Raw genomic sequence first — 17,629 nt, 5'->3', positions numbered from 1 at the left:
AGTGTGCACTATATTTTTCTTATAAAAATTTATTTTTAACAAATTATTCATATTCTTAGCATCAGGAAATTTAATTACAAGAAATAGTAAAAGAATTTAACTGATTATTTTAAATTTCAAAACATTAGTTCAGATAGCCTTTGTAAAATTTTGGAAAGAAATTATTCTAAGATTATATGAGATCAAAACTCAAAGTGCCTGATCTCACAGTGAACCCAGATATTAATGATTAAAATCATTTAATCATTGTCATTTAAATATTAACATATTAAGTGATTAATGTGTGTAACATATATAACTAAAATGTATGCTTAAGCCATACAAGCATATATATATACCAGGCCTGAGGTTAGTAGCTTATAAAAAGAACAATTTCAAATAACTAATGAGCAAGATAGTGAATGCATGTTGTTGAAATGGATTTACATTCCTGCCTTCCTTTGTCAAATAATTCCTTGTTTGTTTTGACCATTTCTCCTGTCTAAGTCTCTTGATTGGATAAAATTGAATAACTGAATGAAATATTATTTAAAAAATTTAAGATCATATAAAGAAAAAAGTCACTTTTATACTGAAATCATATATTAATGTGTAACTGTTAGCCAGTGAGTTGTGGCCATTTGGGAAACTTAATTACATCACTGGAAGGACAGACAATTCTATTTCATATTTTGTCTTTCTAACTCTTTGCTTTTGTTTTTACCTAATATGTAAAAATTCTGCATATTAATATGTAACTTGTGATGATTTGATATGTCTGTGCACTGTGTAATAATAATAAGAGTACCTCACTACTCAAATATTTACCAGTTATTTTTGGTGTCTGAAATTTGTTGGTGTACTTTTCATTTTTAATATCAGTAAAATATTGTTCCCTGTATTTACCCTATTATGCAATAGCAGACCAGAACTTTTTACTTCTAACTAGAACTTACATTAGTTTTCCTTTGCTCAATCACAAAAAATTCTGAGGATGCACACCGTTTGTGCTCTCTGCTCCCACCTCCTCATTTGTGTCTGTGATTTTGAAGCTCACATCTTTATGACTTGTGAGCCCTGGCTCATGATGTATCTCCTTCTTGCAGTGAGTTAGTCATGTTTGGCTTTTAAATTATGTACCAAATAGTGTGGATGTGACCCAGTTCATCTAAAAACAGTGAGGTGTAATGTGACTTCTTTAAGACCAGAAGAAACCTCAATAATGTCCGCACACCCTCAGTCTCACTCAGCCATCCTATAAACCTGCACAAAGATATAGAGGTAAGGCATGCTTAGTCTGAAACTGGCCTGGGGTCTTACTTTCCTCACGTTTTGGGGACTATTTCAAAGAGGAAAACATTTGACTTGTTAGACATTTATTCAGTAAGTTAGTAAATCAAATTTTGTGAAAAAACTATATTGCATATTGTACATAAAGTATGGATACTATGGAAAAACTTAGCATCTAGATTAGAGATGAAGAAAGAACATAATAAAAACAATCAAATCCAATACACATATATGTATGGAAGCATAAACACATATATGCATAATTAAAATAACTGAGTGGACTAAATGAGATCTGAAAAAAGCAGCAATTAATGAGAGAGTGAATGATGTTGAACAATCAGGGAGATGAGTATTGCGTGATACGTCTTTGTGTAACAAACGTAATACAAACGTGTATTAGTTAGATTTAGATTTACTTTATATGCTTTCTGGACAGAAATCATTTTATGTTTATTTTTCTCTGTACTGTAAAACCTGACCAGAATTATAGAACTTCCATGCAATTATATAAACACAATTTTTAAATTGTGTTTTAAATTAAACAATATTTCATAGTACATGATCGTGTAATATAATTTGTTGATAAGAAAATTACATAGATATGCAGAACATAAAAACTGAACAAGACTTTGAAAATACCGTGGCAAATCCATAGCTACAATACCAATACAATACTACTTTAATTTCTAAAAAATATTAAATGCCATGTAAAATATATACTTGAATGTTGAAATAAATTTTGAATTGATAATAATATAACATAGATTTGGGAAGTGAGGAATTTAACATGGCAAGCTAAAGAAAAGTATTATATAGAAAATAAATTCAGATTTTGAGATTCTGGGTAATGAAATGAACAATAGTATGTAAAATATTTCATCCTAATAAAAAAGTAAATCCAAAAACTCTTAAAAAGAAAAAAGTAACCAAAATTTTTCATATAGATATTTATTGATAGTGAAAAATACTCTTACCTATAATTTTAGAAAACCTGGTTTTTATTGTTATAGGGAAAGGGGAAAAAAAGAATGTGCGCCATCGCTTGATATACATAAAAAAGCCAATTCTGAAGACAGTGAAATGACACTTACTTCTGATGAAATCTTCCTACACATGAACCATGAAGAGATAAATGCAGAAGACAATGTTTCTACAGTGAAGCACTTTGTCTTGCTAGGATTCTCTGAGCTTCCAGACCTCCAAGAGTTCCTATCTGGAGTGTTCTGCATAATTTACATAATTATTCTAATTGGAAACAGCCTTATAATCATGATAACCCTGCTTGACCCTGCACTGAAGAAACCCATGTATTTTTTCCTGGCAAATTTTTCTTCCCTGGAAATCTGTTATGTATCTGTCACTCTCCCCAGGATTCTGGTCAATATTTGGACAAGGGATAGAAGTATTTCTCTGCTGGACTGTGCCACTCAAATGTGTTTCTTCCTTATACTGGGAACCACTGAAAGCTTCCTCCTGGCTGTGATGTCATATGACCGCTACATGGCCATCTGTAACCCTCTGCACTATCCTCTCTTCATGAACCCAAGGAAGTGCATCCAGCTGCTAGCTGGATCTTGGCTCAGTGGAATGCCAATCCAGATAGGGCAAACATGTCAAATATTCTCTTTGCATTTCTGTAATTCTAACCAAATTGACCACTTCTTCTGTGACATACCTCCCATTCTCAAACTAGCCTGTGGGGACACTCCTATGCATGAGTTGTCTGTCTATGTAGTGGGTATGTTGGTTGGTGCCTTTCCTTTTACACTGATAATTTTTCTTACATCAAAATCATTTCTACCATTCTGACACTGCCAACAACTAGAGGACGTGCTAAAGCATTCTCCACATGTTCTTCCCATCTGCTGGTTGTGGTTTTATTTTTTGGATCTGCTAGTATTAACTACTTTCGGCCAAAATCCAATCATTCTGCAGGAACTGACAAACTGTTCTCTCTTTTTTATACAGTAGTGACTCCAATTTTCAATCCACTGATATACAGCCTTAGGAACAAGGAGGTGATAACAGCTTTGAGAAAATTATTACTTAAAACATAGTCCTTTGGATTTATACAGAATAGTTTCATTTTGTCACAAAGTTAATAAAGGAACATTTTGAATTTCTGTTTCATCTCTCAGGGAATGTAATCAAATGTAGTTTATAGTCTACTTCTGTTACATGTAACTATTAACTTGAAATTTGCCCTGTTTGTATAGATAGCAGTCATTCTTTGATCTTTAGTGATAATGATTAAAGAAAACACTTTCTCATACATACAGTTTTAATGTATGCCACCTTTTCCCTTTAAATATATGAGCACAATTCAAAATATTACATCTTGTGCTTTAAATATAATGAAAACCAAGTTTCTTAATTGTCCATACCTGTATTTGCCGATATTCTTCTTTGATGATCTAGTATACAGAACAGTAGTTTCAAATAACATTTGAATATAAGCAGTTATTGAGTAAATGAGAGAACTTATAAACCAATGTTTCCTGACAATGACAGAGTTGTAGCAAATGTAGAGATTTTATATCATCAATAAGCATTGTAATTCATTTATTTCACTCACTTTCCACCAACTCAGAATGTTTCCATAATACAAAAAAATGAAAGAAGCATGTGCCTAACTATATGCCTTATAACCTCCTCTGAAAGCATATTGTCTTGATCACAAGGTTTTATTTTGCACATTTATTTCTGCTTTGTTACTCTTCTTAAAAATTTGTTTTAAAGTATTTTATATCTTTATTAGATTTATCCCAAATAGCTATTTTTTTTAAACCTTCGTATTAACAAAAAATTCTGAATTTAAATGAGTAGGAAATTGATCAAAGTCATTCTGGGATTTTCTGAAGCCCACACAGGTGCACAGTAACCCCTGCTAAATGTTTATAATTACTAAATATTTCCAATGATATCATTCAGGAAAGTGAACATAAATGAATAGAACTATAAATGTTCACTCACCTCTACTAGATTCTCATATAGCAACTCTTTATGAGTTTTTAGTTCATCTGATATTCCATTTTGTAATTTTTGGTATTATTGTACACTGTGCACAAGGTGATGTTAGTGCCTGCCATATATACAGTTATACTTCATCATCTACTCATTTGTATCCTTTACCATCTAGCTAGATGTACTACATGTACTTAAGGACACATATTTAATCATGAAAAATACATGTATATATCATTTAATGTTCTAAATGCTTTAAGGAGCAGCACATGGTGCATGAGAAAGACCATGTCAGCAGTAGTCTCAATGGGAAACATGATGATGATTGTCGAAACTTTGTGTTAGCACTTTATTATCTGAAATTAGTAAAAGATAACTGAATATTAATCTCCCTTTAAGTAGAGTATCGAGTAGTTAAATGCTATTTAATTACTTTCCCTACAACATTTATACTACGTAAAATGGTGATAACGTACTCTTTGTTATTAATTAAAAGGGTTGTTATAAGTTGCAAATATCCACCGAGGATGCAAAAAAAGAACATTTGGAAAAATCTTATTAACAAAAACAGTAAAATGTAAACTATACCTAGAGAAAGCTCTTAGAGAAATCACTAACTCTATTGCATTGCATGTTTAAATTCATTGAGATAATCACACAATGCTATTTTTGAGGAAAGAAATATACCATGATATCAATTACCTTTGCAAAGAAACCTATTTATGTACACATTGGATTACTTAAATTCCACTAATTATTCTGATTTGAATTTGAAGTGCCCCAGTTGGGCAAATGTTGAAGGCCTGGTCTCCATCCTGTTGAACTAGTGTGAGTTGGTGCAAAGTTGAGGAGATCGGACTAGTTGGAGGAAGCAGGGCATAGTGGCGTGCCTTTTAGGATATAGTGAATTTAGAACTCTTCCTCTCACACTCTCTGTTTCTCTGTCTATGTCTCTGTCTTCTCTCTCAGCTTTCCCTCTGTTTCTCATCTCTTTCCTGCATCTCTCTATCTACCTACCTCTCTCTTTCCTTTTTCTTCCTGGTCACCATTAATTGGGCAGTGTTCTTGTCTGTCACATACATTGTTCAGCCTCAATCAGTTATAAAAGCAGTAAAGACAGGTGGCCATGAACATAAAAACTTCAGAAATTATGAGCCACAATGAAACTTATCTTCTTTTCATATTGTTTCTTTTATGTATTTTTTCATAGAGATGAAAATCTAGCTCACACAATTACAATACCTTTAGTTTATCAAAAGTGTGCTATTCTCCTAGTAAGTACTGTCTGTAGTGTGTGAAGCCTTGCACTTAAACCCAGTTCTTCTGATTACTAGGAATAAGTAGAACTTCATCAATGCCTGATTTATATCTCTCTTCCCCCATTTATCTTATCTCACCCCTCATTTTAAATCCTTTGTCAATAACTCAATATGACATAGAATCCTAAGGGTTCATTTAATGATTCTTTTCTTATGCTTTGTCAGGAAAGTTTTTATAATTGTTGACAATAACACTGAAAATAATGTTTCCATACTATTTTAAGTAACATGAACCTTTCTCAATGGTGATAACAAAACTGCCATACTACTTTGCATCTACAAACCTGGCAGATCTTTTCCATGTAACTGAGAGTGTGTGGTAGAGTGTAGCCATGTAGTAAAATCTAACAGATTTTGAATGTTCTTTGGATTCTCATTTTTATTTTTTAATACCTCACAATTTTCTGTGTGCCTTTGCTATTTTCATTACTACAATTGACTGTTTTTTCCAATTTCATCATTTTTCTGACGCCATTCGACCACTGAAGAAGTATGAGAAACTAATTTTTTAAATTGGCACATCTATATTCCTGTGAATGAAAGCAGTTTTTATATAAAAATGACATTGGAAGAATGAGTATCCATTCACCATTCATGCATGCATGCTCAAAAACACATACATGAATCTAACACCAAAGGTTTGTTTAAAATTTGAAAACCTGTTCTATAGAATTATTATGTGAGGGTGATTTTTCATGATGTGGATTAGGCAATATTTCTGAAGTTTGTTGCGCAAGGAGTGATCTATAAAAGAAAATACAAGTTGGACTTCATCAAAATTGAAATAGTTTGTTGTGATGACATTTTGAAAAGAATAAAAGTAAAATCTGTAGAAACATCAGCAAATTACTACCTAAAAAATGAAATATGCAAAGAATATTCATACAATTTCCAAAATTTAACAATAAAATTATTATTTAATAATTTGAAGAATAGATAAGAAAATTGATGAATTAATTGATAGGTAATTGAGTAGAACCAAGCATGGTATGGAAGATATAATCCCTGCACTGGACAAGATGAGGCAATAGGATCACAAGGATAAGGCCACACTAAATTAAACTATATAGTGATACCCTTATACAAAGCAAATCAATCTATAAATAATTGAATGAATGTGTAGTATTTATTCATAAAATTGAATAAGTAAATATAATATTAAATATATAACCTACCCAAGAGATGTCAACTAATCACATGAAAATATCATTATTGTTCAAATTCAAATCAAACCCAAAATATGACAGTGCTACACAAGTATTTTAATAAGTAGAACAATGATGAAATAAAATGCACCACAAAAAGATATAACAAAAATTTGGGGAATAAATATATAATTTGTGAAAACTTAGACCTTTCAATGTATAGGCACAATGACTCTAAAATATGCTTGTCTCTCTGTTTAGTCACTAATCTCTTATTTTGTGTAAATCTATTCCTGCATTCTAAAGCTGGACCAAATATTTTCCTCCATTATATTTTGTGAGCATGTATCTATGTATGTTTACATTTATGAATATTGCAGAAATGTATTAAATTATGTAATAATTGTTACAATGAGAAAGGACAACTTTAAACTGAACTGTCTCGTAACTGTGCATTTGTTACAGTGAATACTTGGAATTTGACAATTGTCAAATGGCTGTTAATGACAGTCTTAGCTGGTCTTATGGAAGGTCAGGTGGAAATTTATTTTTTTTTTTTTACTGTGTTCCAGCTTGGTGAACTTTTGTGACTGATTTTTTGTGACAAATTGCATCTGGAAATTATACACACCATTTTCAGTTTGCATTCCTAAAAATGAATTAGAGAGAGTGCCTCTACATTATTCTACCACCTTAACCAGAGTCTTGTGGATCATTTTCAAAGGCAGAAAAATAAATTCTTTCTAGATAAAGGCATTATTTAATTTTACCATTTTAAAGAATATCCTAGTCAACATCATAAATTACATATTATTATACTGATGTGACATTTTCAAGGCACATATTTTTTAATAATCAGGATGAAGGAAAAGAGCTGGAAAATTCAAAGAAGATGACCAATTTTTTTTTTTTTTACATTGACGCAAACTTCTTGAGTGGCAGACAGAAGGGTTCAATTAGAAAGTGACCTGGGAAGGGAGTTGATCCCCAGGATAGAAGAGAGTTACGACTTAAGAACGTTTTTAGTACTGACAACGGAGTGTAGTTGAGAGGTAAGTACTTTCCCTTTCTAATACCTAAATCAGCCAACCTTAAAATCTTCTGCTTTCCCCTTTCTCTGTTACTTTTTATAAAGCCAATGAAAGTAGGTATAGGTTAGAATGAGCTACATTTGTCTAATAGAAATTCATTTTACAATTATCTGTTTAGGAAAAAAAATAATACCTAATTACAGAAAATTTTCAATTAATTTCATTGAATTTCTAAAATTTCAAAACACTGATTCAGAAAATCTTGAATTTTATTTTAGAAGATCACATAAGAATAAAATGTACTTTATCACATACTAAGCCCATATATTAAAGATTAGCAACAATTTCATTATCTATGCTTAAATGTTTACATTTATTAGGTAAATATTAGTGTTGAGCATATATTTGTTCATGTGTTATACATATATCAATCTAGTGAGTGTATCTCATAGAAGCAGAATATTACAAAAAGAATGAGAAAATAAATGAATGGATGTTATTGAGATGCTTTTGCATTATAACCGCCTACAGCAAACAGGTTCCTAGTTTGTTTTGACCTTTATCCCTGTACTGATCTCCAGATTATATTAAATTGAAATAAATATGTGAATGAAATAGGGCTACGGGACCATAGTATAGCATATTGAAAAAGTAATTGTGTGGTCTTAATCCAAAATCTTGTCTTAATAATTTCATTATTAGTACTGATTTGTAGCCATCTTACAAACCCTATTACATCACATTTTGTATCAAAGCATCTATTTCTCTTTTTCATTTTCTTTGTTTTTATTTTTACCTGACAGATAAAAAATTCCTCCTATTTATGGTATACTGTGTGATGTTTTAATAGATGTGTGCAATATGAAATGCTGAAATCATGATATACTTGTCTCTTCATTTGCTTATAATTTTTAATGGTGAATATGTCCAAAATCCTTTCTTGGAGCTCTCCTTTTTTTAATAACAGTACAATAGCATTTTTTACATTGACTCTATGGTGCAATGGCAGACAAAATTTTGTTACTTCCAACTATAACTTAGTAACTCCAACAAACCTCTGATCACCACCACTCTGCTCTCACTGTTGTGAGATCATGCTATAGCATTTTGAAAATCTCTAAAATAAATTTTTTCAACAGATTTGCAAAACTATGGAAGTCATCAAATATTTAAGTAAATGTTTGTCTAGAATATTGTAGATGACAAAATAAATTAATATTTATCCTCTCTTTTCTCCATCACAGAAAAGTTATGGATGCTCACATATGGTACTCAATGTTGATACATCACATGTGTGTCAACATGCTTTTGCAGCTCATATCTAATAAGTGTCCAGACCTACCAGTTTTAGTGTATGATTTTCAGTGTATCTCCTCCTTGGAGTGAATTATTCCCTTTGGTTTTCAGATTTACTTACCAAATGATGCACATGTGATCTGGCTTATACCAAAGCGATGATTTCAGATGTTATCACAATAATAGGCAATGAAATTATAATTTTTCTTACACACCCTCACTCCCACTCATCAACCTAATGAAGATGCACACAGACACACAAGTAAGGTGAGTCTGCATTTGGCTAGGAATCATGTCTTCTACTTTGGAAACTATTCCAGATAAGCAAATAATTTGACTTATTAGTAATTTATCTGAGAATTTAGGAAATCAAATTTTGTGAAACAATATGGTATATATTTTAAATAAAATGTTGAGACAATCAAAAGAAACTTATAATCTAGTCCTATAGGTAAGGAGATAACATAATAAAGTAAATAATAAAAGTCAATACTTACACTGTAATAAACTCACATGCATCAACAAGCACATTCAAGGGAAATGCGTGAATAGAGTAACTGATGTCAGTAAAATCAATAATTATTGAAGAAGTGAGTGATTTAGGACATCCACAGAAATGAGTTCTTCTTGATCAACTGTTATATAACAGCATGCAATTCAAATGTGCACATTCTAGTTAGAATTACTTTCTGAGCACTCCAAACAGATAACAAACTTTTTTCTCCACTGTAAAATATGAATAAATTTTCTCTGCTGATTTCATAGACCTTACAATGATATTCAAACACAATTTAAATTAAATAATATTATATAATATTTAACAACTCAATAATATTTTAATAATAATTAAGTAAAAATAGAACATCACAGCTCAACAATATTTTGGATATACTACAGCAAGACCATAATTTAAAACATTAAATATGTTCTTCTCTGAAAATATATGATAACAGTTAGATTGAATAAGTACTTCTGGTGCAATGACTCAAGTCATAAAACACCTGCCTAGTAAGCATTAAACCCTGAGTTCAAACCCCAATACTGTCATAAAAAAGATTGAACAGGGAAATGCATTTTGAATTAATAATAATTAGGTAAAATGGAGTTGGGGAAAAAACATGGCAACTTAAAAATGGAAACATCGCTATATTGAAGATAGATTCAATTTTGAAATTGTAGATGTTCAAATGAATAGCACAATTTAAAGTAATATATCTCATTATCAAACAGTAAATGTAATAGCCTTTAGATTGTAAAAACCTGAAGTATTAATATATGCATTTATTAACAATGAAGGGTATACTTAATTCAACTTCTAGAACACTTAAAATTTTTGTTATTGCAGGTGATGCATAAAACAAGAACATGTGGTAATGTTAGCTTATATGCAGGAAAACAGTGAAAAGAGTGAACTGACTTGTACATTTGATCAAATTTTTCCCACAGATGAACCCTGAAGAGATAAATGTAGAAGACAATGTTTCCACAGTGAAGCAGTTTGTCCTGCTGGGATTCTCTGATATACCAAATCTCCAAGGGTTACTATCTGGAGTATTCTCCATTATTTACATAATTATCCTAGTTGGAAACAGTTTTCTAATAATAATAACTAAGATTGACCCTTCCCTGCAGAAACCCATGTATTTTTAACTGGCAAATTTTTCTTCCCTGGAAATCTGTTATGTATCAGTCACTCTCCCCAGGATTCTGGTCAGCATTTGGACTCAGGACAGAAGCATTTCTCTGCTGAACTGTGCCACTCAAATGTGTATTTTCCTAACACTGGCAGTCACTGAAAGTTTACTCCTGGCTGTGATGTCCTATGACCGCTGCATGGCCGTCTGCAATCCTCTGCACTATACACTAGCCATGCATTCAAAGAAGTGCATCCAGCTGGCCACTGGCTCCTGGTTGAGTGGAATTCCAATCCAGATAGGGCAAACATGCCAGATATTCTCTCTGCATTTCTGTAATTCTAACCAAATTGAACACTTTTTCTGTGACATACCCCCTATTCTTAAGCTGGCCTGTGGGGACAATTCTGTGCATGAGCTATCTGCCTATGCAGTATCTGTTGTTTGCTGTGGTCCCTTTTATGCTGATACTTTTTTCTTACAGCAAAATCATTTCCACCATTCTGAGGTTGCCCACAGCCACAGGAAGGGGTAAGGCATTCTCCACGTGTTCTTCACACCTGCTGGTTGTCATTCTATTTTATGGATCTGCTAGCATTACCTATTTAAGGCCAAAATCCAACCATTCTGCAGGAACTGACAGAGTGTTCTCTCTTTTCTACACCATCGTGACACCCATGTTCAATCCAGTGATATACAGTCTTAGGAACAAAGAGGTGATTGCAGCTCTGAGAAAATTATTATCTCAATCATAGTGCCTTGGGTTAACTTGGAATTGTTTTATTTTGTCATTCACTTATCAAAAATTTTGATTCTCTACTTTCTTACCTCGTGAAGGTAACTCCTTCCTGCTTGTCATGTAATCTACTGAAATTTACTGTTTGGATATAAAGTAGCTTACACATTCATCTTTTGTCAGTAGTTCAGTTTGAGGATAATATTTTCTTACAACTAAAACTTGAATATGTGTTACCTTTATTCTGTAAAAGAAAAACAATTTGAAATGTTATATTCTGTGGCTTATATTTAATGAAAATTTATTCATTTATTGATATTTTTATTCTTTATATTTTTTATTTATTCATATTTTATTCATTTGTTTATATTTTATTCTTTTATTTAGTCCTTTATATATTTTGCAGTGAGTGGCATGAAACCAGTGTGTTACACTTGATCCACATCCCAAATACTTATTGTATTTATTTTGAGATGGGGTATTGTTAGTCAGTCCTGGCTGACCTCACACTTATCATCCTCCTTTCCTAACTAGTGTAGATGTTGGCAGTATAGGAGTCTTCTACCAAAATAGATTAATAATAATTCACCCAAGTGTCTATACCTGTGTTTTCTGACATTCTTACTTGATTTTACAGTTCCTGGAAAAGTGGTTACTGAATTCTTTTTGAGAAAATGATTAAATTAGTGAATCAATAAATGAATGTTGCTGCACCCTTCTATACAATCCTGGCAAAATCTAGAGTGTTTACAGTATTGGTAAGCATTGCATTATATTCAAATTTATTTCAGTGGCTATGGAGCACTGTAGAATGTTTCCATAATAACACTGACTGAAAAAGAGACATAAGAATGTGTTTATCTCTTTTCATAGTCACTTTCCGTGAGGACATATGGTATAACACAATACTCATATATGGTGAAGACAGGCATATTTTGCATATTTTTCTTCCCTCTTTTTAATTGCGGCCCCCAAGCAATTTTCATTTAATTATTTCAACTCTTTCTCTTTGAAATATTGTGGTGGGTGGGGGTAAATCACGATATTTACAAATGTTCCTATAACAAATCAAATACATCATACTCAAATACATCATACTTGAATTCACCCTCTCCACCATTCTCTAAGGTCATGAATATAAAAGGGGTTGGGGGCTAGTGGGAAAGTAGGAGTGGAAGAGACATTGGAAGGGAAGAGGATAATGAAGAGTGTCAGAAGAGGGTGAATAAAATCAAGGTGAATCATAAGCATGTGTGGAATGCTATCTTGTCACCCCATACTGTGTATAATGTAATATACACCAATAACAAAGATCACATGTACATACTGCAGTGTTTACTTCTAAATATATTTTTTTTAGTGTTTTACCAAGCAGAGAAAACTAGAAGATGAATGTTGGCAGCTCTTTAACAGCAGTAAGTCAAGTCATCATTTTGAAAGTGAAGATGGGACTCAAATATAAGATCAATTTTATTTCTACTTACATTTTTGATTTTATAAAGACTGCTAAAGGAATCAAAGTGTTTCAGCAATCCACACACAGGCTCACTATAAATGTAAATTAAGATTTTTTTCAAATTCTTTTTAAAAAATGAATTGTGTTATATATATTTAAAGTGTACAGAATGATGCAATATGGGTCTATAGATAGTAAAAAGGATACCACAATGAAGCAATTTATCCATCCTCTCACATTCTGACTGAATCTATTAGTGTTCATGCTTTGCTTTTGAGACTTCTTTACAACCTTTTAGCACTGGAGAATTTTGCAGACCAAGTGTCTATTGTAAGTGAATAGACAAAAAGAATTCAGATAGCTTAAAATACTCAAAAACAAAGAATTGAGTCTGGAGAGAGACCTCAGTGATGTTCACAGCTTCCACTTAGAAAAAGACAGTAGATATGAATGTAAAGATATAATACCACAGATTAGTGGTTTTTTTCACTTTCAGTTCCCTTCCTGCCATATATATACTCTTGTTAAACAATCACCACAATCAAATGATGTGCATACAGGTCACTGCCCAAAGTTTCTTGTGGCACTTTTCTAACTTTATTTATCACCTAACCTCAGGGAAACAATGGTAGGCACTTTTTAGCACAAAAGAAATTTCATTTTATACAGTTTTGTGAAAGTTAAAACATAAAGTATGCATTATCTTGCATATTGTTTCTTCTACTTTCCATGGTTGAGATTCATGCATACTATTGCATATCTCAATATTTTATTCCTTTTGTTGAGGAATAATATCCTCAGTGTAGGAATATCCCTCAATTTGTACACCAGTACACCCATTATTAGGCTTGATTAGTTTCTACTTCCCTTTTCTTTGTTCTTTTAAATTTGGAGATTCTAGAGTTTGAATACTGGGCTTTGTACTGGATAAGAGTTGCTCTATTGTTTGAGCCATGCCTCCTGCCCTTTTCGCTTTAGGAATTTTTTTTAATATGGTCTCATGTTTATGCTTGGGGCAGTCTGGACTGAATTCTACTATTTAAGCTTCCTGTGTAGCTGTGATGACAAGCATGCAACAGGGTGTCCAGCTTTTTATTGGATTGGACTGATCTCAAACAGTGAACCTCCTGATCTCTACCTTCCAAGTAGTCACAGCACTTGGTTTAGTTCCCACCTTCCTAATTTGAACAAAACTGATAAAAACAATCATTTGTATGCCATTCTGTGGACTTGTGTTTTAATTTGCCTTAAGTGAATTAAATTAATCTCTCAGGATTTAAACAGTTGTATTTTAGGGCAGGTATATTTCTTTCATTTTAAGAAATTATCAAATTGTGTTATAAATAGATAGTAAGATTTTCAATGTGTATCAACAGTGCAGGAAAGTAAAAATTCTACAATTGTTTCAGTAACAATTGGTATTATCATTATTTGTAATGTGTGCACATTTTTATTTAAAGTATGTCCCATTATTCCACCTTGGCTTTAGTTCTGATTTTCCTAAGGTGTATGAATTAGAGCATGTTGTCATGTGCTGATTCTCATTATCTGTGATTGGTTTTCAGTTTTGACATTTGCTCTTTTTTTATTGAGTTGTTTCTTATTGATAATATTTTGTCAAATCCATAGTTTATAATTATGTTCTTCAAAAATGGAGATACCTCTTCACACATACACTTAGATAGACGTACATGTACACAGGTTCTACATGAAGTACATATATAATATACTGCATATAAATGTGTAAGAGCATAGAATTATAAATAATTACTTTCTGAAAATTTTTTTTTCTCTCATTGTACTCTATCCATACCATTCTAGTTGTTAATTTCTCTATCAACATTATCCTAAAATATAAAGCTCAAAATAACCACTTTAGGGCAGTTTTTCTTCTCTCCCTTATGCTGGGGTATTCAGGGATAGTTATGGAGAGACAATTGTAGAATTATAAAATTCCTCATTTCATTTTTCACATTAAAACTTATTCCCCGGCAAATTGCCTTAAGACTACCTATATTACATGAACACATGTCTTCACAGCATAATATAAAAACCACTTTACATCTTGTTTTGGAAAAAAGAATGGTATCAAAAAATCAATTCTTATTCACAAACTCAACTATACATCCTATTTTGGTTAGATGAAGTCAATCTTACTTAAAAGATATTTCTTTTACGTTAGCTAATACATGAACACTATTCAATTTGGTTAATCATTTAAAAAGTATATTGTTTCCAAGTCTCATTAAATCAATCAGGTAAGATTAAATCTGGATTGATCTAGGATGGAGGAGTCAATACTTCTAAAAAGTACTAAGGTTTTAAGCTAAAAAGCAAATTTCAATTATAATTTTAAGAAAATATACATGATGCAAAATAGTTCATTGTCTTATTGTCCTTACTGAAAAAATTGTCAATATTTTTAAAGTGGAAGCCAGGAAAGAAAAATGGGCATGTCATGGTAAGCAAGTTATTTTGATTTAGGACTAAACAGGTGGCTTCAAAACTGATGAAATGTTTTCACTAACTGTATGATGTACAATGAGAAAACTGGATAACTACATGCAAGAACTAAATCTGTAAACTTTTTTCTTCAGCAATCATTTGTGTTATGTGAAATGATTTAACATTTAGTTTTTGCCTAAATTGTAGCAATGTCTTATTACTGTACTTTGTTGTACATTTCAGTGCTTGGGGAAAGATTGTAAGTAAACCCTTTAAATGATTCTGTCTAAGGTACCAATAAGTTCTTACTGTTTTTCTTTCCTTTTTGGTTGTCAGGATTTAGCTTAAGTTGAAAAGGAACCAGCTGAGTTCACCGTAGTTATAAGAATCGAAACCTTCAGAGCAGAATTGTCATTTCTGGACTTACAATGTTGTGGTTCAACAACAGTTTTGTCTTTTTCCTCAGTGTCAAATGACCAAAAAATAAAAAATAAAAAGCCTGATTTTCACTTACTGGATGTCCCTGTAACAAACAAAACGATTTCCAGCCACTCATGCTTATGAATCGAGTTTGAATGTTTGCAGGAGTATTGCACTTCCAAAGATGGGTAGAACCAGCTGTATTCTCTACTAACAAATTAACTAAACCTTTAATTTTAAAAAGCTTTCATATGTACATAACACCAATTTCAAAAGTGAAAATTACTATCTTAACAAAAGATAACTACAATGATAGAAGTTTGCTCCAAAATTTGCATCAGTCCAAATTCATTTATTGACCTTAGTTTTTAACATTTTTATAAACAGATGACTATGTGCCTTATCTCTTTTCTTCTTTACTACTCATGTATCCTGCACAGCCAGTGAATGAAGCAATACTTGAACAGCACATATACAGAATAAGAATAACTGACATTTCAGTGAGGTCATTGTGGAATCAGGGTTAGTTCTGTGTCCTTCAGAAATAGTTCATAGCATAGCAGAACAAATGCTACAGCAGGAGACCAAAGTTCAAAAAATGGGCAATACTGTCACTGTTTGTCTTAGAAGATACTTATAGAATATGAAAGTTTGAATTTTGTGAAGAATTAGCATGAATACTATCAAATTAAAATATTTGAAGGAAAATGTGGAACTTTTTTTTCTGAAAATCATTCTGCATAAATCATCCTTGCACATGTGAATTATATTAGCAGAGAAAAATCCCCAAAGCCAGTATATTCCCAATCTTTGATCACTATTATCCAGTGTAAACAACCTAAAATCATCAACAATAAATACTTATAAAAGTTATCTTTGTGAATTTTTAGAGGAGGTACTGTAGGGAATACAAAAAAGTAACCAAAAACCTGTTTCCTAATTCCACCACAGTAGGTAAGAAATTCTTATATGAATAGATTAAGTATAAACCAAAATGAGAGTACTGGATGTAAAGAATGTGACATAGTCTTAAATTTAGTGACACAGTGACATGTGAGTGGATGACATGAAGTTGGCATATGACAATTTGAAAATATTTGGTGAAAAATAGCCTTTAAAGTTTTCAGTGACATAAATGGTCGTTAGTACTATTATGAATAATAGCCAATTGTAACAAACAACCCAAAAGTCCTTTAATTGACAGGTGCAAACCAGTTCTCCAGCTTGTGTCCCCCTCAATATCAACAAGAATTCTTTATGCATTATCATTTCAAAAACTGTCCTCATGAGAGATCTGGGATTCAGGAGGGTTGTGTAAAGCCCCAGGAGAGTCCAAGACCTAGCAGAGTGGTTTTGAGTGTGCATACTTACACCTGGGTTGGGTTACCCAGGAGTTGATATGGCTTCAGATGTGGAAATGCCCTGTCCTTGGAGGGCGTGGCTTTAGCACTGTTTGGCCATCAACCTACAACCAAAACAGTCATACAGGGGCATGAAGGAATCACTCACAATAGTACCCTGGCAGTCAGACCTACTGTTATAGGTCTTCTTGATGGATCCAAAAAACTCCTGTCCTCCAATCTATGGTTCCAGGATCTTATAGATCACAAAGGACCCAAAGAGAAACCTGGCCAGCTCTGCACTTTGACAACCTTCTTCAGCTACACATCATAAAAGATATCTAAACTTTCACTCCTTGCCCTCTCAGCTTCTGTTTAAGAAATCCTACAGAAAAGGGAAATTTCTGGGGGAAAGCCTGTGTAGACAACTGGCACAGGCTTGCCAGGGTTTGTCCTATAACATGTCCCAAACAGACCTGCTTTGTCTCTACTGCCTCTCTTGTCTCAGCATGAGAATTATAACAACTCTGCAGGGAATTGCTGAAAGACAAACTTGTTTAGTCTACTTGGCCTA

At 32.5% G+C, this 17,629-nt stretch overlaps 2 pseudogenes; both read left to right on the top strand.

The window, feature by feature from the left end:
• The first annotated feature begins 2,349 nt into the window (after nucleotides 1–2,349).
• On the top strand, nucleotides 2,350–3,326 carry LOC109676776 (olfactory receptor 10AG1-like; annotated as a pseudogene).
• Nucleotides 3,327–10,470: 7,144 nt separating this feature from the next.
• On the top strand, nucleotides 10,471–11,413 carry LOC109677026 (olfactory receptor 10AG1-like; annotated as a pseudogene).
• The last annotated feature ends 6,216 nt before the right edge of the window (nucleotides 11,414–17,629 follow it).

Source organism: Castor canadensis, chromosome 1 (genome assembly GCF_047511655.1).
Source record: "Castor canadensis chromosome 1, mCasCan1.hap1v2, whole genome shotgun sequence".
NCBI lineage: Eukaryota > Metazoa > Chordata > Mammalia > Rodentia > Castoridae > Castor > Castor canadensis.
The sequence above is the reverse complement of the archived record's forward strand: the minus strand, read 5'-3'. Positions and strand labels throughout refer to the sequence as shown.